Here is a 26,764-nt window from a genome sequence, read left to right on the forward strand (position 1 = left end):
AATAAATGGCATCTCTTGTTTCCCTCCTTTCTTCCTAAATCACAAAGCCACAACTACTTCAGATAATCGTCATCATCCCTCACATAGATTACAACAATCACATTCTACTTTATCTCTGCTTCTCAAGTTTTTCCTGTATCCAGTCCATGCTCCACAAAACTTTCAAATGCTATTTTGAAAGCCCAAGTCTGTCTGACCTTATTACTACTTGGTTCACAAAATATAACAAAATAGAAAGAAAAAACAAATTTCAGGTAAATTTTGGATTCAATGCCCAATTCTACCATTTACCCTTTGTATAATATTTGTCAAATGATTTAATCATATTGTTCTCATTTTCTTGTCTAAAATGAGGACCTTGTATTAAATATATCTATGATCCCTTGAGGTTCAAAAAGTATGATTCCATAACTGTAATAACTCTCTAGTAGACATTTAAACTCTTTATTTCTTTGCTACACCCTAGCTTTTTAAACTTATTGCACATTGATTTTTTGACACATGCCACAGTCATGTTATTTTTGTATTTTTATCCCCCAGAAAATTACCTGTTTTTTTTTTCTTCTTCTTTTATTTATTTATTTATTTTTTTGGTCATTTGTTCATTTCAGTCATATTCAACTCTTTGTAACTCCATTTGGGATTTTCTTGGCAAGGATACTGGAACAGTTTATTACTTCCTTCTCTAACTCATTTTGCAGATAAGAAATCAAAGAGAATTAAGTGACTTGTCTAGGATCACACAGCTGGTAAGAGTCTGAGGCTTGGTTTGCTTTCATGTAGAAGAGTTTTAGGATTCTGGAAAAATAGTGGAGTAGTTGAGTAAAATTTAAAGTTCTCCAGATTTCTCCCAAAAACAGAACAAATCTGCACCTCAGGTTGAACAGAGATTGTAAAAAATCAAGAAGAGTTGTGGTAGAACAGGAGTCCTACTGGTATAATCCAGTATATAGGGGGTTGTAGATTTGATATTAATATCAAATTTGTTGATATTGTTGAACACCCAAGGGTCAGTGATTAACCCATGTGAAGTGCAAACACCTTAGGATTGGCTCCACATAAACAACAGATGAGAAATTTAGGACTATATGAGTTTTCAGGGAGCCTCAGCAGGATCCATGAGATCTTTCACTTCCCAGATAGCAGAGGTCTGAGTCTGGAAAGAGAGGGAACTCCACTAATTAGGAATGACAGTACCACCTGTGCTGTAGAGACATGGTTCTAGGTGGAAAGGAACCATCATACTGAGGACTGCAGAAACAGTGGGGCTCCTGAAGGAGAGGGAAGTTTCTATTTGAGGTTCCAGATCAGATGGGAAAGCTGAAGTGAAGCTACAGGCACCATTCCGCATCCCAGGATTAGAAGTGCTTATACTAATGCTTCTCATTGAAAAAAAAAAAAAAAAGAATTGCTGGATAGTGAATGTAAATCAACATATTCTGCATTCACTTCTTGTTCTTTTTCATTTGTTTAATTTCTCTGTTGGTTTTTCCCTTTTGTTTTGATTTTTCTCTCCCAACATGATTCATAAAGAAATGTATTTTAAAAAATAATTAATGTACATGTATAACCAGAAAAAAGGAAATAATAAACAAGGAAAAGAAATGAATTGACAGAAAAAGGAAACCAACCATAGAAACTTACTTTGGGAATAGGAAAGATTGGGGATCATCTTCAGATAAAGAATCTAAAAGTTTCATCCAACCTAACAAGTAATAATAACTCTGACTCCCTGCCCAGAAAGAATTTACAGAAGAACTCAAAAAAGACTTTAGCAATCAAATTAGAGATATTGAGGAAAATTAAAAACTGCAAGTCATCCAAGAAAAAAAAAGATTATGAAAAAAAGTTAACTAGAAAAGATTAAATAACAACAAACAAGGAAAAATAGCCCCTGAATTCAAGAAATTTTTTATTCTTAGCTATATAACACAATGATAAAAATACCAAGGGAAATGATTTAAAACATTTTGGAAAATAATTTGAAACAATATTCACAATGTTTGTACTTTTGACCCATAAATGCTTTCACTAAACTTATGCTTTAATGTGGCCAAATACAGACACAAAGCTGGACATTTGTCAAAATATTCATAGCAACAATTTCCATGAAAGCAAACCCTAGAAACAATGCAGATGTTCATTACCAAGAAAATGGTTGAATAAAGTATCACATGATTATAATGGGATATTATTGGAGTAGAGGAAAATAATATACAAAATGACTACTGTGACATAAATGAAAACAACACTTAATGATTACTGAACTTGTAATAAATACAATTTCTAATACCTCCAGATGAAAGTTGAGGAATTACTCTTCCCTATTTTAAATATAAAGATGGGGGACTTCAGAAGCAGCATGCATCTTATATTGTCAGATGTAATTATTTTGCCATTTGACTTTGACTAACAATTTTTGTTACAATGGAGGATTCTATATGAAGGTAGTCAACAATAGTATTAGAGACATGAATGTGGTATTCAAGAAAGAAATAGCAAAATGTTTTTAGTACAACAACAGAGAAGTGTTATGAAAAACTCTTGATTAGCCAAAATTTCAGCAATGATACTTCATCTAATGTTGTCAGTTCTCACTGGCAATCTGTCTTTGGTTATGAAGCCACAATTTCCATATTTCCAACATCACAGAACTAGATGATAAAGATGAAGATGTAGCATATTAATGAAGATCACGATAATATATGTACTCTATTGTGCATATATATAACTATTGCATCTATAAATCTATTATATCTATTCATCTAACTAAATATTTATAATTATATATGTATATATCTTTGCTGAGAGAAAGAGAGAAAGGGAAAGAAAGAGAAATAGAGAGAGAGAGAAAGAGAGAGAGAGAGAGAGAGAGAGAGAGAGAGAGAGAGAGAGAAGATAAAATGGGGTTGTATGGGGGGGGGTCTCATTTCTATCAGAATAACAACACCAGGAGGATTCAGGTAAATTTTTGCAATTCCTTTGCACTCCTACACCCATCTGCTTCAACAAAGAATAAATAATCAAGCAGCTGTTGAATAAAAGATATATCTTTTTCTCTATATTTTGTTTTTCTTCTAATAGAAAATCAATCCAAAATACTAGCCCTAATAAGAACGGAAAGGAAATAATAAGATGGCAGATCCATACAAACATGCATACACGTTAGTTCTTCCTTAAAAAGTAAGACAACAGTCTCATATTAAGAAGAGAAATATTGGCATGGTGATTAGATGACCATAAAAATTTGGCAATTTGAAGAGAGGAGAAACAATTTATACAAATGCTTTGTTGGGTAAGAAATAAACAGAGGTACCCCATCATTTTATAGTTAAGGAAGCTGAAATACAGGGAGATTAAATATAAATTCTAGGGGTTTAAGTTCAGGGTTATCTGATTCCAATCATTTGCTTAATAAACTGTACTATGTAGCTTGAGACATATGAAGTCTTCCCATTGGAATTTACAATGGGGAACACTTACTCTGCTATGTGATTGAAAGAGATACTCACAAGTATACTAATGAGGAAAGCAGGAAGTATAGACAGTTAAATATCCTGGGATTTTAATAAGCTAAGACTTCTTAACCTTATAATGGCTTGGATTTAGAGCTAGAAGGCTGCTGGTTTTCAAACATGTCTTGCTACTTTCTCCCTTAAAAAAAAAAAAAGTCATCTATATTGAACTAAATGGCATGTCAAGACCCTTCCAATTCTAGTCACATGATACTATAGTCCTTTTTTTTTTTTATCTCCCTTGGGATGAGTTTTCTTTTTTATAGGAAAACTAATTTAGACTTCTTCACCAAATCCAATGGTTCCATGAGTAGCAACAAATAAGGAAGTTGTTAAGAAATCAAAAAAGAAAATGCTGGCCTTGTTGTGAGTGTGAGTTCTTACTACCAGATGTTGGAGACTTGATCTGGCTGGAAAATTCAGATATTAGCATCACACATGGGCATTTGGTGATCCCAGTTTCATTGTCTTATTTTTCAGTAGAATGGGCATTTTCAATACTAAAATTAAGATCAGAACTATTTTTCACCAGGAAAAAAAATGTATATAGATATGTATCAATTTAACTAATCAAAATTAAGATAAGAAATTAGATATGTTATACATGTACAATTATGTAAAACATTTCCATATTAGTCATTTTATACAAAATGACTGTGATAAGAGAAAAAAAAAAAGAAAGTGAAAAATAGTCTGTATTCAGTCAACATCAATTCTTTCTCTGGAGGTAGACAGTATATTGTACCATTAGTCCTTTGAGATTGTCTTAGATCATTGAATTACTGAGAATATGAATACTCTTTCATGAGAAGTCTTAAAGTCTAGACTGGATAACCACTTCTGAGAGGAATTTTGTGGGTGTTTCATCACAGAGGAACGGGTGCCCTCTGATATTCCTTCTGCCTCTGATAGTCTGTGACTCTAATTCCAACAAGTATGATGGCAAAGTGCTATAATCAATATAAATGTGATCATCTCGATTCTGCAGATATGGAAATTGATATCTACAAAGCTGATGTACCTTGAAAGAGATCCTTCAAATGGATTAACATAAGAACTAGGAAATCAAAGCTGGATTTATTGACCCTGAGTTCAGTTCTCTTACTATTATACCATATTGAAATTACTGCCTTTGGATACAGTTATATTAATAGTGCATTGTAAAAATTGCTTTCAATATTTTCACAAAATATACCAGTGGATTTGAGAGGCAGTGCAGCATAGCAAACAAAGAATTTAGCCCGAAGGCAAAAAGGCCTAGACTTTAATTCTGCCTGAGACACTTGTTAGTCATATGATTTTGCACAAGTCACTTTATTTATCTGAGCTTTCATGCTTTTATTTTTATATGGGCTATAAAATAGCAACAACAACACTTTAACTAAAACTTTACATAGATCTCTAATATTTTCACATTGTCTTGCATACATTGTCTCATTTCAATCTCACAATAGGTGTGAAATAGGTGATCATATACCACATATATTATAACTGTTTTAAGATCCAATGAGATGTGTATAAAATACTTTACAAATAGTAAAATGCTTTATAAACATGAGTTATTAAGTAATAAACATTAATCAGGAACCTACTACATATCTTCATTATGCTAATTACTAAGGATAAAAAAAGGCAAAAGACTACCTGTAATCAATTCACAATCTAATAGGGGAGACAACAAACAAATAAATGCAAACTTTATTTTGCTAACTAGCTGTTTGTCTACCTACCTACCTACCTACCTACCTATCTCTCTATGAATATAATCAATAGAATTAATCAGTAGAAGGAATGTACTAGAAATAAGAGGGACATTAAAAGTCATATTATAGAAAATGAGGTTTTAGTGGAGATGTTAAGGAAGCCAAGAGAAGCAATAAATATTAAAAAGACAGGAGGCATATTCCAGACAATGGGAGGGGACACTCACTAAAAATTAGTGAATGTGAACTTCCAGGTCATAAAAACAACAAAGATGAGTGAACTAGACATTTTCTCTCATCTCAATATTTTAAATCTCTCCAAAACAGGATTTATGAAAAGATAAAGGAACTTAAATCTGTTTCAAGGTCCAGGACATCAAGCATTCAAAAGAGGTTTTTGTTTTGTTTAATTTTGTTTTTGTTTTGTTTTGTTTTGTTTTTGGTAATCTTACCAAATCCAGCTCTAAGCTTTCAAATTTGCTTCAGCCTTGATGGCCTTCTTATCCATAAACTTTCAGAGGTAAATGCACTTGTACCTATACAGAGAACAAAGAGACAGAGGAATTGAGGAGGGTCAATAATAGAGGACAGCATACAATGCAATTTGTGCCTCACTCCACAGATCTTGACAGAAAGAGAATAGCACCCAGCAATAGTCAGTTCTGAACACCCAAAAGTCCATAGGGGAAAAGACCCAGGCTAATTAACCATGAGTTTCCCAGTATGCACAAAAAAAAAAAAAAATAGAGGAGTCAGGAAGTGAGTAATAAGGAAAAATCAGAGAGCAGAATGAAGAATGAATATATCAACGATTTCAGGTAGGAAAAAAAAAACTTAAAAACTCTTGAACATAAATAGATATTTCAATGGGAAACAAATAAAAACAACAAAAGGAGGTATGGCCTACAGAGATAGTAAGAAAATTTAAAATAATATGAATAAATATTGCAAAATTAAGGAAAATAAAGAGCATTTGATAAATGAGTCATAGGATATTGTATAATTTAAAGAGTACTTGGGACTACAACACACTGTCCTGAGTGGTTTAAAAGAGATATGAAAATTATAAGAGCAGAATTTATTTCCTATACTGCAAAAATAATGATCATATTAGAAAAAATATTGATCTACAATGGCAAGTCTCACCAAAAATACTAAAGGGAATATGATACATTAATGATGCAAATACATAGATGTGAAGTACAATCTATAAGGAGAGAAACAAGATCAAAAACATTAAAAGAAAATATTTTCATTATGCAAGTAAAAAATATGGCTCTCAAAGAGAGGATATGTAGAGATAATCTAAGGGTCATAGATCATCCATAAAAGCATAAGAGGCCTGAACTCCATAACATGGAACAATAAATAGTAACACAATGAAAAAAGAAGAAAAATTTCTGAAACTTCTAAATAAAGGAAATGCTATTCCAATTGAAAGAATTTATAGATCTTCTTTAGATATGGAATGGAATAGTGATTTCACTGACAAGAGAATGCCCCAATATAATAATAATGATGATGATGATAATAATAATAATAATAATAATAATAATAACCTGGACCAACCTAAATCAGAAGACTTGAATCCAGGTCATTATGAAATTGATACCACCTCTCTAACTTCTATATCATATCAACTCTTGAATGATTGTGATAAAAAATAAATTTAACTTAAATCACTTTGTCAACTATTTAACAACTAGTATCACAGTAACTAAAGACAAAGGACAGAAACCAGATAATCAAACCAGCATAAGATAATCTAAACAAGTGAAACATGTTTGTTTGTTTGTTTGTTTGTTTTTCCATTTCTTCTCTCTTAGCAATCAAATCACACACTCACAAGTGAGCCATTGCTTATGACGCTTCTATAACAAGGTAGGAAATATTTTGAACATTGCAACATATTTAGATGCCAATAAGTCATCCTCAGTAATGCCCTAGGAAATCTCCAATCACATTATGGAGAATGAAAATTGGGAGAATGTGATGATACCACCCCAGCAAGCTGTTACTGCAAAATATACAGATGTTTGCTTGCAGAAAGCCACAGGAAAGCAAGATGGAATGATCAAAAGTCAACATTTCAGGAACATGACAGGTGTTGTTATATTTTAGGAACTGGCAAGAGAAGAAGCTTAGCAAATTTTAACTACTGATCTGGAAAAAAGACAGGTTTGATGAGAGTAAATTTCTTTGTAAAGCTAAAACAGGCTTTAAAAACTTAAAATTAACACTAGGAACAAATCAGGTGCATCTATCTCCATTACATTTAAACCCAAATCCTTTGCAACTTCCTTCATCATTAACTATTCCCCTCACAGTCATCAAAACTCATGTGGTTTTCAGAGAAGCTCCAAAAAGAAAGCAAACTTCTAGTAGTATGAACAAAGGGAATATCTCTTCTAAAAATCTGAGTTTTCAAAGAAAATCAATGGGAACCATGTCATTGGATATGATTATTAGTGAGCTTCTCACATACACCAAACACCTCAAACAGAGGCAAGGGCTTATTGAGACATTGATCTTTCAGGATTATTTTTTTTTTCTGGACCCCTGTCATTTTTGAAAAACAAGACTAGAGTGTGATTTTTTTAAATAGTTTTTTTTTTTTTTTTATTTACAAGTTATATGTATGGGTAATTTTACAGCATTGACAATTGCCAAACCTTTTGTTCCAATTTTTCCCCTCCTTCCCCCCACCCCCTCCCCTAGATGACAGGATGACCACTAGATGTTAAATATATTAAAGTATAAATTTGATACACAATAAGTATACATGACCAAACCATTATTTTGCTATACAAAAAGAATCGGATTCTGAAATATTGTACAATTAGCCTGTGAAGGAAATCGAAAATGCAGGCAGGTAAAAATATAGGGATTGGGAATTCAATGTAATGGTTCTTAGTCATCTCCCAGAGTTCTTTCACTGGGCATAGCTGGTTCAGTTGATTACTGCTCCATTGGAACTGATTTGGTTCATCTCATTGCTGAGGATGGCCAGGTCCATCAGAACCGATCATTATATAGTATTGTTGTTGAAGTATATAATGATCTCATGGCCCTGCTTGTTTCATTCAGCATCAGTTCGTGTAAGTCTTAGAGTGTGATGTTTAATGATGATCATTTTAAAATAACTTGAGCAATTTAAACTGATGTATTCTGTCTTATAAAAAGTTTCATAACTAAACATACACACATACACAAACACAAAACATACACATATATATGCATAAAACATTATGTCATGACTCTAAGATCATTGAAGAGGTTTTATTTATTTATTTATTTATTTATTTATTTATTTATTTATTTATTTATTTTTATTTATTTAGGTTGTGTTTTTTCTTCTTGTTGTTGTTGTTGTTGTTTTTCCCATCTGGGGAAGATATAGGATCTAAAACTGATCAATAGACATTGAGATTTATAAATATATAATCTTTCACTTGGCTCATTCTTTTTAGACTATGTCTATTCATTGATTGGCAAATTCCAAATAAGGAAGCTTCTGCACATGATGACCACATTTAGCACCCAGAGTATTTTAAAATCAGCCGGAATCAGGATAAGGGAAAATCCTTCATCTTTATTCTTTGGGGAGGTGAAGGGGAATGTCGATATGAAGTGAGAGCAATTGCCACACGAATCCAGCCAGCAGTGCCTCTGGCTCTTACAGTCCAGCCACCAAATCCTCTATGCAGTCTCCTATACAACACATAAAACTTGCACTGGGGGGGGGGCATTCTTTCTCCAAGCATATATAAGTGCTTGGGACCTCAGTGCATCTGCTCAGCTTTAGCCCTTTACATCTACAGAACACTATTTGCTTTACCATGGAGAAAATTGGAGTTCTCTATAGAGAAAACTGAGAACTTCAATGATTTTCACAGGATCATATAATCAGTTTGTAAAAAAGGACAAGGCTATTTTGATAGCTATTTAATTATATTTATATATGTCACTTGATTAGATTTTCCTTTTTTTTTAATTATAACTTTTTATTGACAGTCTATATGCTTGGGTAATTTTTTACATTATCCCTTGCACTCACTTCTGTTCTGATTTTTCCCTTCCCTTCCTTCATCCCCTCCCCTAGATTGAAACTATTTATAGACACATGAAAATATGCTCCAAATCATTATTAATCAGAGAAATGCAAATTAAGACAACTCTGAGATACCACTACACACCTGTCAGATTGGCTAGAATGACAGGGAAAGATAATGTGAAAGATAATGTTGGAGGGGATGTGGGAAAACAGGGACACTGATACATTGTTGGTGGAATTGTGAATACATCCAACTATTCTGGAGAGCAATTTGGAACTATGCTCAAAAAGTTATCAAACTGTGAATACCCTTTGATCCAACAGTTTTACTACTGGGCTTATATCCCAAAGAGATCATAAAGAATGGAAAGGGACCTGTATGTGCATGAATGTTTGTGGCAGCCCTGTTTGTAGTGGCTAGAAACTGGAAATTGAATGGATGCCCATCAATTGGAGAATGGTTGGGTGAATTGTGGTATATGAATGTTATGGAATATTATTGTTCTGTAAGGAATGACCAGCAGGATGAATACAGAGAGGACTGGCGAGACTTACACGAACTGATGCTGAGTGAAATGAGCAGAACCAGGAGATCATTATATACCTCAACAACGATACTGTTTGAGGATGTATTCTGATGGAAGTGGATCTCTTCGATAAAGAGAGCCTTAATTGATCAAAGATGGACAGAAGCAGCTACACCCAGAGAAAGAACACTGGGAAATGAATATAAACTGCTTGCATTTTTGTTTTTCTTCCCGGGTTATTTATACCTTCTGAATTCAATTCTCCCTGTACAACAAGAAAGCTGTCCAGTTCTGCACAAATATATTGTATCCAGGATATACTGTAACCTATTCAACATGTAAAGGACTGCTTGCCATCTGGGGGAGAGGGTGGAGGGAGGGAAGGGAAAAATCAGAACAGAAGTGAGTGCAAGGGATAATGCTGTAAAAAATTACCCTGGCATGCGTTCTATCAATAAAAAGATATTAAAATTAAAAAAAAAAGAAAAAGAAAAAGTGATCATGTGTTAGAATCCAAAGGAATCATCTGTATATGTAGAATGGAAGTTATAATAAATTCATTCTTTTTATACTATACTACAATGAAATAAGTAATGAATAAATGAAATAGAAGAAAAAGAAATAGACAAATTAAAAAAAGAAAAAGAAATGACTAGCAGGATGAATACAGAGAGGCTTGGAGAGACTTAGATGAACTGATGCTAAGTGAAAAGAGCAGAACCAGGAGATCATTATATACTTCAACAATGATAATGTATAAAGATGTATTCTGATGGAAGTGGATTTCTTTGACAAAGAGACCTAACTCAGTTTCAATTGATCAATGATGGACAGAAGCAGTTACACCCAGAGAAAGAACACTGGGAAATGAATGCAAACTATTTGCATTTTTGTTTTTCTTCCCAGGATTTTTACCTTCTGAATCCAATTCTCCCTCTGCAACAAGAGAATAGTTCGGTTCTCCATACATATATTGTATCTAGGATATACTGCAACATATTTAACATATATAGGACTGCTTACCAACTAGGGGAGGGGAAAAATCAGAACAGAAGTGAGTGCAAGGCATAATGTTGTAACAAATTACCCTGGCATGGATTCTGTCAATAAAAAGTTATTATAAAAAAAATTCTCCAGAGATCTATCATATCTATTTTTTTCTTTACCTCCTATTCTTCTTTCTTATTTATTTTGTAGTTCAATTTATCTAGTTCTGAGAGAACAATGTTATGATGCCCCACTAATATAGTTTTGCTGCCTATTTCTTCTTGCATTTCTCTTAACTTCTCCTCTAGGAATTTCCATGCTATACCACATGATGCATATGTTTAGTATTTATACTGCTTTGTTATCTATTGTACCCTTTAGTAAGATATAGTTTCCTTCATTATCTTTTAAATTAGATCTATCTTTGCTTTCATTTGATCTGAGATCAGGATTGCTACTCCTGCTTTTTTATATCACCTGAAGCATAGTATATTCTGCTCCAGCCCTTTACTTTCACTCTGTATGTATCACTATGCTTTAAATGTCTTTCTTGTAAACAACATATTTTAGGATTGTGATTTTTAATCCAGTCTGATATCCACTTCCATTTTATGGGGAAGTTCATCCCATTCATAGTCACAGTAAAAATAATGCTGTATTTCCTGCCATCTCATTTACCCTAGGCTATGCTTTTCTCTTTCATATGCACCTTCCTTCCTCCCTAATATTTTTCTTTTGATGACTGTCTCCCTCAAACAACCCTCCCCCTTTAAAGTCCCTTCCCCTTTTTTACACCTTTCCTCTATTTTTTTTTCTGTTTTCCCTTCTACTAGTCTTTCCCTTTCTTTTCCTCCTTTCCCTCCCACTTTTCTATAAGGTAGGAAAAGTTTCTTGTTGAAATCAAATATGACTAATATTCTCTCTTAGAGCCACATCTGATGAGAGTAAGATTCACATAATGCTCACCCCCCTCCTTTCTTTCCCTCAATTATAATAGGTTTTGTGAGAAGTAATTTCCCTTCTTTTACCTTCTTTTCCCTCTTTTTTCCAGTATGATCCCTTTTCCTCCTCTAGTTTCTTTTTCATATTATCATAATAAAATCAAATTATACCCACACTCTCTAAGTATACTAAGTAACATAAATATAGTTTTCAAGAGTTCCTTTTTATCTTTTTGTGCTTCTCTTGAGATCTGTGTTTGAAGATCAAAATTTTTGTTCAGTTCTGGTCTTTTCATTAGAAATAGGTGAAATTCACCTCTATCATTAAATGTCCATCTTCTTCCTCAAAAGATGATGCTCATTTTAGCTAGATAGCTTATTCTTGGCAATAATCCCAGTTCCTTTGCTTTTTGGAATATCTTATTTCAGGCCTTTTGAGCCTTTAAGGTAAAACCTGCTAGGTCCTATGTAATCCTAATTGTGGCTTCTCAGTATTTAAATTGTTTCTTTATGGCTGTTTGCAATAGCTTTTCCTTGATGTGATAATTCTGACATCTAGCCATGATATTCCTTGGGAACTGAATTTTGGGGTCTCTTTCAGGAGTTGAACAGTGCATTCTTTCAAAGGCTATTTGATTTTCTGATTCTAAAATATGAGAGCAGGTATTTTTTTTTAAATGATTTCCTGTAAGATAATGTCAAGGTACTACTTTTTTCATCATGGCTTTCAGGAAGCCCAATCATCCTTAGATTGTCTCTCCTACATCTATTTTTCAGGTCAGTTGTTTTTCCTAGGAGATATTTCACATTTTCTTCAATTTTTTTGATTTTTTTTTGTTTTTGTTTGACTGATTCTTTAAGTCTTATTGAGTCATTCACTTCCACTTGTTCAATTCAAATTTTTAGTTATTATTTTCTTCAGTTACTTTATTTAGCTCCTTTTGCAATTGGCCAATTAAATTTTTTCATTGCATTATTTTTCTACTTTTTTTTTGTTCCTTCTTTCAATGATCTTATTTCATTTACTCATTTTTCTTCTCTCTTTTAAGATTTTTTTATGCAATCTTTAAAGAAAGCTTTGTGCAATGGGGCCCAGCTCATGTGTCTCTTTGGGGCTTCTTCTGGACTTACTTTACCTTTAGGAACCTCAAAATTTGAGGTCTGTTCTTTTCTCTCTCCATAAAAGCTGTCTCTGATGAAAGGTTTTTTTTTTTTTGTTTTGTTTTGTTTTTGTTTGTTTGTTTGTTTGTTTGTTTGTTTTGTTTTATATTCATTTTTGTTTTTGTTTTTGTGTTTTTTTTTGGTTTGTTTGTTGTTGTTGTTTTGTTTTTTAAAGGCTGTGGTCTGTTCATTGCAAAGGAATGATAGCTGCTTTAATTTGTCTGGGGCCAGTTCTGCTGATTGATTTCCAGTACTGGATAATGATGATGACTAGGTTCTGCAATCTTCCAGGACTCAGTAGTTTACAATTTGTCTTTTACAAAAGGCAAATCTGCCAAACCACCTGCTTGCAATCAACCAGAGTGGCCTAAGAGGCTCACAGAAGATTCTCAGATGATTGTAATCTACAAAGCTCAGACTCTGTGTTCCAGCTTCTTGCCCCAGTCTCCCTATGCTGCGGTCTGGGTTCAGCAGACTGTCCCTTGCCAGATTGAAACAGACCTGTTCTGAAATTCTTCCAAGGTATTTTCTTCTGGAAATGTATTGTACTCCAAATATTTGTGAATTCTTTGACTTCAAAACTAGTTTTGAGGCTTAATCTGCTGTTCATTTGAGAGAAAATTATAAAGAGTCCTGTCTGCTCTCTACCATTTTGGTCTGTGTCACTTTCTTAAGCTAGAAATAAACAAAACAATAATTCAGGCCCTGAGTTGGAGGATTTTCTTATCTGTAAGGTGTAAATGCTCACAGTGAAAATTCAACTTTTTGAATTAGTTTAAGCTGGCTTCAGAATACTCTTGCATGAGTTTCTGGATACTTCCTCTACCTCCTTTCCTTAAAAGTATTTTTTTTTCTCTTGATACACAGCTATTTTAGGTTCATTAACTTTTTTTTGTTTTCATTAATTATATAATAAACATAATACAAATTAATAGATTTCATTTTCCACAAAGTCAGAGCTAAGCCTCATGTGTACCAAGAGATATACAGAATAAGTTTGTTATGTGTCATGAAATCTGACCAATATCATGAGATTTCTGGGGGGGAGAGGGGAAGAGGGAAAAAGTGGAACATAGGCATGAAAATATAGACCACACAGGATTAATGGCAGCATTCACAATCACAGGAATTCTCAAACATGTCTGAGATCCCAGGAGCAAAAAGGAAAGATAGGTGATCCAAACAGAATTCTATTTGTTAGTAAAATGAAGTTATTTTCATGGTCTTTGAGCAAAAGGATAATTTTACTAAAACCTTTAGTAGATCTTCATTCCAGCTGCTGAAAGCAGGGGATAATTCCAGGAGAAATTTGTCAATCATGGTAATGTTGATTTTCTTGGAGATTATATGCTCCCTCACAAAATAAGGAATGGATTTAGACAAAAATGTTTCCCAGAATTTATGTGAAGGAAAGGGAAGGAGAATTAGTGTTGTGTTTTGTTCTGTTATATTTTAATTGTTTTGTTTTTCTATTGTTTCTTGATTAAATCCTTATTTTATTTAGTCTTTTTGTTGTTGTTATTTTTGTTCAACATGAGTATCACATTGAAATCTATGGAAAATTATATAGTCAATGTGATCAAACTTTTGCATATTCCGAGTGAGGAACTTCAGAGTATAATAGAATTAAAGAATGCCACCAGAGACAGATAACAGGTAGATAGCCAATATGGTACTTTAGTACCCTTAAGGTTCTAAACAAAAACAAAAAGCAAGGAAGCTCTTCCTCATATTTTGGACTGTTGGAAGAGCACAAAGAATACACAAAGCAAATGAGTTGTGATAAGTAATGTTAGAATGAAATCCGGAATTAATGAGATCAGAGATCCATTTGAGATTTATTTTTAAGAGCAACTTTCTTTATAGTTTAGTAATACAGAAACAAAATGCATAACTAGACCTTGGTCTGACTTTTGAACTCCTTTATTTCTGGGATAATTGTTCATTTAAGATGAGATTTTTAAAAAAATACTAGAAATGCCATTTGTTATATTGAATTAAAGGCCATGTGGAATCCAGAAGCAAGCAGTATTTATATCACTAGTGTGACTATTCCCTTTTATCTTATGGAACAGCAATTGATTGCATCTTATCTATCTACTCTAGGCTTAGGAAGTATACACTTTCATATAGTCTCATTGAATCAGGTAAAAGCATGGTGGCATTTTTAGTTCAATGAAGAACAACTTCAGTTTTTCCATGAAGTAAAAGAAAATTACATATATACACACACATATAGGCATATATGTATATATGTATGTGTGTATTAAAGAAATATATAATGTATATGTACATATGTATATATATATATATATATATATATATATATATATACACATACATATATACATATGTATATATATACATATGTACACATATAAAGAAAATGTTTGTAGATCCATTAAAATCCTTCCAGAAAGTTTGAGATCTTTAAAATTGCATGTACTTACCTTTTTAAAAATTTATTCCTTAAAAATGTATTATGTGTATGCTTTTAAATATGATTTTGGCTTACTCATTTGAATTTAGATACCTTGTGAGAAAAGTTTGTGGGTTTTGTTTTAAGTTTTTGGCATTGTTGCTGTTGTTTGGATACCCAGAACTTAGCATACCCAGAACATAGTTGTTGTTGAGTGTTTCAACCATACATGATTCTTCATGATTTTATTGGTGTTTTCTTGGCAAAGATACTGGAATAGTTTTTTTCATTTCATTCTTCAGATCATTTTATAGGTAAAAAGAGACAACTAGGATTACATGACTTGCCTATGACTACACAGATAGTAAGCATCTGAGATTGAATTTGCATTCATAAAGATGTCTTCCTAGTTCCAAGTTCAATGCTCTATCTATTGTATCACCTAGATTCCCCCATTTCATAAGTGCATGCTGAATTGAGTGATAGCCTATTTCTATGAGGAAATTATGTCAGGTCAAATTATTTTTGAATTTTTCTACCTTAATTTATCAAGCCATTAGATTTTATGAGAGGGTACAAGGAAATCACTGGAGAAATATGAATATCCACTGCCATGTAGAAGGCTTGTATGTGTGCCCCAAAGTGGAGAGACTTGGTGAATCATGGTCATTGCTAATAATAAATCCATTCAAGATTGGTTGTCAGTTCAGTATAAGATTTTTTAGAAATATTTAATATCCCAGAAACATACTAATGCTTTTAGATCATGGGCTAATTTTCTGGAATAACCATCTCATTTTTTATGCTTAATTACATTTAGTTCCAAAGATGACTGGTGATTTCTTAAATATTATATGTGTGATTATAATACATAGTCACCAAAAAGAAATCATTTCTCAACACTGGCACAATTTTCCTTTTGATTCTAACAAGCTCTGTGTACTTCTTATCATCACCACCACTACCACCACCATCATTATCATCATCATATATCATCATCATCATTAATTTTTATGTAGTCCTTCAAAATTTGCAAATAATTTACACAATTCTATTTTGCAAATATTGGTAGATATTAGTATCCTCATTTTATAGATTAGTAAACTAAGATTCTAAGAGGTTAAATGTCTTTCATATGTTCACATACTGAGTAAATTACCAAGAAGACTTTCATCCACCTATCTTTCCTCAGTTACTAGTTAGTATTCATTCCAATATGGTACACTAGCTTTCAAAAAAAAAAGTTTCTTTTTTTTGATTAGCCATTACCAATCACCCCTAGGTGAATAGACTAGCAGAGCACACAAATCAAGAAAGACATTAAATGGTAGCCAGTAGCACTAAACATTATAATTCAAATTCTCATACTGTTTTATAATTTTATTACTTTCTTCATTATAATAACTAGAAAAAAATAGTAGAAGCATTATTAGCCCCATTTTCTTTATTTTTCTTTAGATCCAGAAAATAAGATTCATAGGCTTGAAATGATAATTATAACAATGAGAATTTCCATTTGTATAATACTTTGAAGTATGTGAAGAATTTTAAATAAATTGCCTTATTTAATTTTCACAGCAACTTGAAAGGGAAGTGCTATTATTCTATTTTGTGAGGAAAAGAAGCAGGATGATATTATATGACTTCTCCAAGGTCATACAGCAACTCATTGTATCAAATATAATTTGAATCCAAATAGTGCAACATATATGCTTCCAAGTGATCAGCTTGAGGACATAAACAATATTACTTAGATTTGGAATCTGAGACTATCTCGTCTTGCATTCACTCTTTCTACTGGTTTCTATCTGTCTTTTTTTTTTTTTTTTCACATGCTCTGCTTTACTAACCCTTGAGCCATTGAGTCTCCAGAATTACTGTGCTACAATACTTAAATGACTCAACTTTTGAACTTTTTTCAGTGGATGAGTTGTCCTTTTTGGTTGGAACAAATGCACTTAGTCACTACAGCAATCAATTCTGTCTCATCATGATTCTCGTTCTATACCACCATTCATCCCAGCAATATTTCCGCCATCTATTTTGATGCCACATATAAATGCCTACCAGAAACTCAATGCTTTGCTTTGGGAACTTCCTTCTTTCTGTCAATCTGTGATTTTGTACTTTACCTGTACTAAGTGAATATCTGAAGAAAGCATCCTCTATCTCTGCTCACAAAGACCGGTATCTGAAAGTGGACTTCCAAGAATCCAAGGAGCAAAGTCTAAGTGAGCAATAAAATCAAAATTAAAAGATGTGAATAATTGTAACATCAAACATTTATCTAATAGTTTAAGGTTTACAAAGTGTTTTCATATTTTGTTTTTCATTTTATCTTTATTATAATTCTTTGAGTGTTATTATTGTGCTCAGTTTTATAGATGAAGAAACAGAGTCTGAGGGAAACTATTACATTATTCAATAAAAATAGTACAAGCCCTATAATTATAGGTTATTATTATTGTTTAATCATGTCAGACTTTCTGTGATCTAACTGTCCACAGGTGTTTTGGGGAGAAAAAAAATGCTGGAGTGGTGTGTCATTTCTTTCTCACTAGATGAAGATAAACAGATGTTAAGAAATTTACCCAGAGTGACACAATTAATAAGTGTCTGAGGCCCTATTTAAAGTCATGTCTTCCTAACTACAGACCCACTGCTCTATTCACTACATCAATCACCTTGCTGCCTCTATTAGAGGATTTTGAATAAAATTCCACCTGTGATATAAAACCTGCAAAAATTTGAATTAATTTTTCAAGCTTTCTCAACCTGGGCTGAATAAGCAGAATAGTAAATTGAAGAAATCCTTGTTGTAACATGGCCCAAGAATTGTGTAATGTTCTCCTCTAACATGTAATATTCTCTGGAAGCAGGTTTCTTGGGGGGGCTTCTGGGTGCAGCCTTCATTTCAGTTCAGTAATCACCCCAAAAGCAGCCAGGTGTTAAAGTCCAAATCCTTTATTGTCTCTTTCCAAGTCTTGTCTCCTTTCCTGTGGCTGGTTAGCTTTCTTAGAGGTCTTCTGTAGTTTTGGTTCTGAGAGCTTGTGCTCTGGCTTCTGAATCTCCCCAACTGCCTTTTCTGGCTTCTGAATCTCCGGACTGAATCCTGGCTGAGGCTCCTAGCTTATATATGCTCTCTTAAATGTGCGAATCTTTTAGATCTAGTAAGTACTAAGTACATGTACTGAACTAGAGAACTGTTAAATATCATGCTAGATAATCAGTGTTTCTGTCTAATCCACTGACTTAGCACCTTGTTTCTCAAGTTCTGGCCCATAACATCTTGTAATAGAATTTCATGAGTCAAACAAGATCTGTTCTGCAATTCTGAATGTGGATGTGGATTGGTTGAGAAAATCTACTTGTTAATGAAGGTTGGTGAAAAATGGAACAAGCATTTAAATACCTATCAGGTACTATATAAATATATAAATCAAATAATAAATATCAGGTGTTATGCTAAGTAATTTCCATATTTTTCTCATTTGATATTACTCATAATAACCCTAGAAGATAGATGCACTTATGATTCTCATTTTATATTTGATGAAACTTAGACAATTAAGTCTGAATCCTGATTGGAATTGTTTCCTGACACTGTCATTCTATTCATTGTACTACCTAGCTGCTTCATGGAATACCAAATTCCACTGACTTTAAATTATTCATTTTTCCAAGGTGAGCAGTCCATTGCTGGCCAGTGATAGCAATGGTCATGGTGCTTGTGGGAAGCAGGACTTGATTTATCCAATGATAGACAAACAGAGCCTTCACATTGGCAGTTTCTCTCCACACTGGTGTTGTGAATATATATGTGCTTTAAAGTTGCTTCAATCTTGAAAATAATTTAAGTACAGAGGTGACAAGATGGGAGAAAAAAGAATTTTCCTGAATGACAAAGTTTAGGAGTTTTTAATAGACTGCAAGCTTGGTATGAGTCACCAATATGATCTGGGAATCAAAAATAACTAATTTAATTTTGGTTCTCCTTCATCTTGTTTACACTATACCTGGAATAATCATTTTCCATTTTTGGCTGCTGATGGTTTTTGGAAGGACATTTATATCCTGAGAGCATCCTGTGGAAAGATCACAATGGCAAAGTGTCTTGCATTCATGTTATAAAAGGAGCAATTGAAGGAACCTGAAAAAAAAAATTCAACTTGTAGAAGAAAATATTCACTCAATATACAAGCATGATATTGGGTTCAACTATTTGAAATCCTGTAGTAAAGAAGAATGGTTTGACTTGAACCTAGAGTGAAGGAGGGGTAATAGATGTTTCAAAGGAGGCTCTTTAGACTTGATGCCAGAGAAACATACAAACAAAATAATAAATAAATGAACAAAACCCTCCAATAATTATAGTTAATAAAAAATGAAAATGTGCCATCATGAGAGGGAGAGAAGATTTCATGATTGGAGGTTCTCAACCTGAGAATGGATGTCTATTTGTCAAAAATGCTATAATGATAATTCTTTTTGAATATGGCTCCTAAAACTGAATGGTGGCAGAAAGGAGTATACTTTCTTCTCAGCAGTTCATAGAACCTACACAAAAATTGACCATTTATTAGGACATAAAAATCTCAAAATTAAATACAAGAAGGCAGAAATAATAAATGCTTTCTTTTCAGATCACAATGCAATACAAATTACATTCAAAAAAAAGTTAGGGGTAAATAGACCAAAAAGCAATTGGAAACAACAATCTCATCTTAAAAAATGATTGGATGAAATAGCAAATTATAGATATAATTAATAATTTCACTCAAGATAATGACAATGATGAGACATCATACCAAAATTTTGGGGATGCAGCCAAAGCAATAATAAGGGGAAATTTTATATCCTTAGAGGCTTATTTGAATAAAACAGAGAAAGAGAAGATCAATGATTTGGGCTCGCAACTAAAAAAACTAGAAAAAGACCAAATTAAAAACCCCCAATCAAATACAAAATTTGAAATTCTAAAATTAAAAGGAGAAATTAATAATATTGAAAGTAAAAAAAAAACTATTAAACTAATAAATAAAACAAAGAGTTGGTTTTTAAGAAAAAAAACAACAATAAAATTGATAAACCTTTGGTAAATCTGATTAGAAAAAGGAGAGAGGAAAATCAAGTTAGTAGTCTTAAAAATGAAAAGGGAGAACTTTCCACCAATGAAGAGGAAATTAAAGAAATAATAAGGATTTACTTTGCCCAACTTTATGCCAATAAATTTGATAACCTAAGCAAAATGGATGACTACCTCCAAAAATATAGACTTCCCAGATTAACAGAGGAGGAAGTAAATTGCTTAAACAGTCCCATTTCAGAAAAAGAAATAGAACAAGCTTTTAATCAACTCTCTAAGAAAAAATCCCAGGACCCGATGGATTTACATGTGAATTCTACCAAACATTTAAAGAACAATTGGCCCCAATGCTATATAAATTATTTGATAAAATAGGGAATGAAGGAGTCCTACCAAATTCCTTTTATGCCACAGACATGGTACTGATACCTAAACCAGGTAGGTTGAAAACAGAGAAAGAAAATTATAGACTAATCTCACTAATGAATATTGATGCTAAAATCTTAAATAAGATATTAGCAAAAAGACTACAGAAAATCATTCCCAGGATAATACACCATGACCAAGTAAGATTTATACCAGGAATGCAGGGCTGGTTCAATATTAGGAAAACTATCAGTATAATTGGCCATATTAATAATCAAATTAACAAAAGCCATATGATCATCTCAAAAGATGCAGAAAAAGCATTTGATGAAATTCAACATCCATTCCTATTAAAAACACTTGAGAGCATAGGAATAAATGCACTTTTCCTCAAAATAATCTACAGCATCTATTTAAAACCATCAGTAAGCATCATATGTAATGGGGAAAACCATTCCCAATAAGAGCAGGAGTGAAACAAGGTTACCCACTATTACTGTTACTATTCAATATAGCATTAGAAATGCTAGCTTTGGCAATAAGAGTTGAGAAAGAGATTAAAGGAATTAGAGTAGGCAATGAGGAAACCAAATTATCACTCTTTGCTGATGATATGATGGTATACTTAGAGAACCCCAGAGATTCTACTAAAAAGTTATTAGAAATAATCCACAACTTTAGCAAAGTTGCAGGACACAAAATAAACCCACATAAATTATCAGCATTCTTATATAAAACTAATAAAATCCAACAGTCAGAGTTACAAAGAGAAATTTCATTTAAAGTAACTACTAATAGTATAAAATGCTTAGGAATCTATCTGCCAAGGGAAAAATCAGAAACTTTATGAGCAAAACTACAAAACACTTTTCACACAAATTAAGTCTGATCTAATCAATTGGAAAAAATATTAAATGTTCGTGGATTGGGTGAGCAAATACAATAAAAATGACAATACTACCTAAACTAATCTATTTGTTTAGTGCTATACCAATCAGACTCCCCAAAAAAAAAAAAAAACTATTTTAATGACCTAGAAAAAAAATAACACTAAAATTCATATGGAAAAACAAAAGGTCAAGAATTTCAAGGGAATTAATGAAAAAAAAATCAAATGAAGGTGGCTTAGTTGTATGAGAACTAAAATTATATTATAAAGCAGCAGTTACCAAAAGCATTTGTTATTGGCTAAGGAATAGATTAGTTGCTCAGTGGAACAGGTTAGATTCGAACAAAATGCTCAATAACTATAGCAACCCTAGTGTTCGACAAACCCAGAGACCCCAGCTTTTGGGATAAGAACTTACTTTTTGACAAAAATTGCTGGGAAAATTGGAAACTAGTATGGCAGAAACTAGGCATCAACCCACACTTAACACTGTACACCAAGATAAGGTCAAAATGGGTTCATGACCTAGGCATAAAGAATGAGATTATAAATAAATTAGAGGAACATAGGAAAGTTTACCTCTCAGACCTGTGGAAGAGGAAGGAATTTATGACCAAAGAACTAGAGATCATTACTGATCACAAAATAGAAAATTTTGATTATACCAAACTGAAAAGTTTTTGTATAAACAAAACTAATGCAAACAAGATTATAAGGGAAGCAATAAACTAGGAAAACATTTTTTACAGTCAAAGGTTCTGATAAAGGACTCATTTCCAAAATATAGAGAGAAATCAAGCCATTCTCCAATTGATAAATGGTCAAAGAATATGAACAGACAATTCTCAGATGAAGAAATTGAAACTATTTCTAGCCATATGAAAAGATGCTCCAAGTCATTATTAATCAGAGAAATGCAAATTAAGACAACTCTGAGATGCCACTACATACCTGTCAGACTGGATAGAATGACAGGGAAAGATAATGTGGAATGTTGGAGGGGATGTGGGAAAATAGGGACACTAATACATTGTTGGTGGAATTGTGAATGGTTAACATTTTGGAGAGCAATTTGGAACTATACTCAACAAGTTATCAAACTGTGCATACCCTTTGATCCAGCAGTATTACTACTGGGCTTATGTCCCAAAGAGATCATAAAGAAGGGAAAGGGACCTGTATGTGCATGAATGTTTGTGGCAGCTCTCTTTGTAGTGGCCAGAAACTGAAAACTGAGTAGATGCCAATCAATTGGAGAATGGCTGAATAAATTGTGATATGTGAATATTATGGAATATTATTGTTCAGTAAGAAATAACCAACAGGATGATTTCAGAAAAGCCTGGAGAGACTTACACGAACTGATGCTGAGTGAAGCAAGCAGGGCCAGGAGATCATTATATACTTTAACAACAATACTATATGATGACCAATTCTGATGGACCTGGCCATCCTTAGCAATGAGATGAATCAAATCAGTTCCAATGGAGCAGTAATGAACTGAACCAGCTATGCCCAGTGAAAGAACTCTGGAAGATAAGAACCATTGCATTGAATTCCCAATCCCTATATTTTTGCCTGCCTGCATTTTTTGATTTCCTTCACAGGCTTATTGTACACTATTTCAGAGTCCGATCTTTTTGTACAGCAGAATAAATGTTTGGACATGTATACTTATATTGTATTTAATTTATACTTTAACATATTTAACATGTATTGGTCAACCTGCCATCTGGGGAAGGGGGTGGGGGAATGAGGGGAAAAATTGAAACAAGAGGTTTGGTGATTGTCAATGCTGTAAAGTTACCTATACATATAACCTATAAATAAAAGGCTATTAAAATAAAATAAAAAAAAAAAAACAAAGAAAAAATGAATGGCTCCTAAAGCCTTCTGATTTGAAAAACTCCTTTTTTTTTGTTATAGAAATTATTGTTTTATTTCTTAAGTTCAGAATAACATAAATGCAATTTAAAAATTTTAATAGTCAAAGACAATGCATAAAAGAAACCTGGAAACTAATGGGAATAGAGGAAATCTGGGACATGATATTCTGTGGAGATCAAATCAATCTGAACTACTGATGGCAAATGGAGTGGGCAAATTCAGATTCTAGTCCTTTCACCTTCCCTACTCTTCAATCAGAAGGGGGATTAGTTGGTTGAGAAATCGTTGAAAATTCAAAATTAAATCAATCTGCATGATGACAAGATGATCAACTTATCCTGGATGGGGCATGATATTCTGTGAAGTTCAAATAAAACAGCTTCCTATAACATCCATCCTTCAAAATTTGGGGCCTTGTAATCCTAGCATGTCCTTTTGCTTCTCAGGCCTCTTTCTTCCATAGATTAGTTCTTTCTGAAACTTTTTGCAAGGGCTCAGACTGGCAGACTTTCATTACTTTCCTTTCTAATACCATTCTCCCTTTTACATAATTTTCTCATCTACACTTTGAATCATCTCCTACAAGTATCTCATTCCCTTAAAACATAACATGTTTTTTTTTTCCCAATAGTTTTTTATTTACAATTTATATGTATGGATAATTTTAAAGCATTGACCAATTGCCATACCTTTTGTTCCGATTTTTCCCCTCTTTCCCCCTCCATCTTCCCCTAGATGACAGGATGGCCAGTAGATGTTAAATGTATTAAATTATAAATTAGATACACAATAAGTATACATGACCAAACCATTATTTTGCTGTACAGAAAGAATTGGACTCTGAAATATTGTACAATTAGCCTGTGAAGGAAATCCAAAATGCAGGCAGGTGAAAATGAAAAACTTCTTTTTGAAGTCTTAATATAATAAGTTTAAAAAATCTCACTATACAAAGCCTTTTTAGGTTCATTAGGAATGAGGAAATTTTACTACACTTGATCTTAGCCAAAAGGCCGAGAAGCGATAGGAATGAGGAAATTTTAAAAAGTAATTTTTAAATAGTTTTTTTTGTGTTCTTGTTGTTGAGTCATTCAGTAATTTCTATCACTTCACCCCATGGATTATTGCATTCTAGTTTAGTCTATCCCTCACTATGTCTTAAAATCTGTCCAAGTCTGTGTTCAATGTTTCCATTATACTATCTATACAGCTCGTTCTCTGCTATCCTCCTTTCCTTTTGCCTTTAATCTTGTCCTACAGTAGTATCTTCTTCAATATGCCTCATCTTCTCATTATATGTTCAAAGGAAATAAGCTTCACTTCACTATATGATCTTTCAGTGAACAGTCTAAATTAATTTCCTTAATTATTGATTTATTTACTCTCCCTGATGTTCAAGGGATTCTCAAATTCTCCATCACCACTATATATAAAGCATTGTGTTACATACTGACGATACAAGCTGAAAGGCAAAGCAACCCTTGCTTTAAAGATGCTTACATTCTAATAGGGAAGACATAACTACAAAAGACACAGAAAGTTCCTAGGCTACAGTGACAAAAATCCTATTTCACCCCCAGAAAATATATTTTTGATCAAAACATAAATATTTCTTTTGTCAAACCATTTAATATTATCAAGATTTTTTTTTTGTGTGTGTGATCCTATTTTTCCTATTTTCCAAGTCTTAAATAGCTTTGGATTCTAGGAGATAGTAAGAACATTAGCAGAAGCAGTTGCTAGATTGTGCCATCACAAAATTTACTCTCTTGGCAGATAGCTATTGAGGTGAAATTGTAGAATGGATGCTAACCTAAAAAGAACTGCTATTCCCGGGATTTGGGGGCTTTGCCGATAAGTGGTGATGTTTGACTAGTCCATGGCTAGTTTTAGTTGTCAAAGGGTTGGTGAACTTCTTGTCCACTAGTTTGTTTTTTTTTTTTTTTTCCTGTGTAGCTAAAGGAATCATGCTTAAATCATATGTATTTAGAATGGCAGAAGGAGGAGATTGGTATCTGCTATGCTAGGACATTTTAGGTCCTCAAACTCCAAGAAGAGTCATTGCATGATTACATAGCTGAGTTATAAAACAATTGGCAAGACTGTTTTCTGATTTTTTGAATATTGCAGAGGTTATTGCTAAATCGGTTAGTGTGTATTTTTCTCTCTTGTTAAATTCTTAGAAGGTTAGATTTGTTTGTTTTATCTCTAAAGAAATAAAACTCATTGGAAGTTTCCCTGCGTGTTTATTTGAGGCTAGAGAAATTTTAGGTGTCAGACAATTATTTGTTGAATCTTCTGTTAAAACTTGGCTCTAGCTCAGTATATTACCTCAAGATTTCAAAGATTTTACTTTGAGGCCTCTCTGCCTCACATACATGATCCCACACCAATCAACTTTCTCTTTTACATCCAAAAGAAAATACAACTCAACTGAACAATCAATCTATCAATGAGTCCACATTTACTTGTTGCTTATTATGTGCCAAGGAGTGCTCCAGCTACTAAGGAGTAAACTAGATATAAAAGCAATGGTTTTATTTGGAGAGAGCACTTAAAATGAGATTAAGCAAGGCTTGGGATTAGAAGAAGGAAGTGTTGTATTTTATCCTTGGGAGCAGTTTATACAAGGATGCTGAGGTACCTAGGGAAATACTGTATGTAAGGAATAACATGAATGCCAGTTTGTCCAGTGCATAAAATGCATGAAAGAAAATAGCATAAGGTTAGAAAGGTACTTTGAACCAGGTTGGAAGATCTTTAAATATCAAACAGAAGAGTTTATATTTGGTCTCACATTTTAATTTTCAAACATATGGGTCTGCCCTGCGGGTAATATATAATGTAGTAAAAAAAATTAATTTTAATGCAATCGAAAATTCAATTTTCAGAAAGATGTAACAAGTTGTTATGAGGAAGATGCTTTGTAGATTTCAATGAAGGCCAAGGTAATCAGTATTGCCCATAAATAATCAACATTTATATAATTATTTAAAGTTTATTTTTTAAAAAGGTACACAAATATTATATCTTTTGATCATATGCCAATGTTCCTTTGAGGTAGATGCTAGTGTTATTCCCATTTTACTGATAAAGAAAATGAGACTGAGTAAAGTGTTACTTGATCAATATGATATAGATAATAGGTTCTTATCCAAATTTAACTGCAGTTCTGCTGGTCTTCAAGTGCAGTGTTTCTCTTTAAATTGTTCTGATTTTGAAGACTCCA

General features: G+C 32.9%; 1 pseudogene; it reads right to left on the minus strand.

Annotated features, from left to right (window-relative positions):
- Positions 1-24,386: 24,386 nt before the first annotated feature.
- Positions 24,387-24,560, minus strand: LOC127552714 (uncharacterized; annotated as a pseudogene).
- Between the last annotated feature and the right edge of the window lie 2,204 nt (positions 24,561-26,764).

The sequence above is a fragment of the Antechinus flavipes genome, chromosome 2, assembly GCF_016432865.1.
Source record: "Antechinus flavipes isolate AdamAnt ecotype Samford, QLD, Australia chromosome 2, AdamAnt_v2, whole genome shotgun sequence".
NCBI lineage: Eukaryota > Metazoa > Chordata > Mammalia > Dasyuromorphia > Dasyuridae > Antechinus > Antechinus flavipes.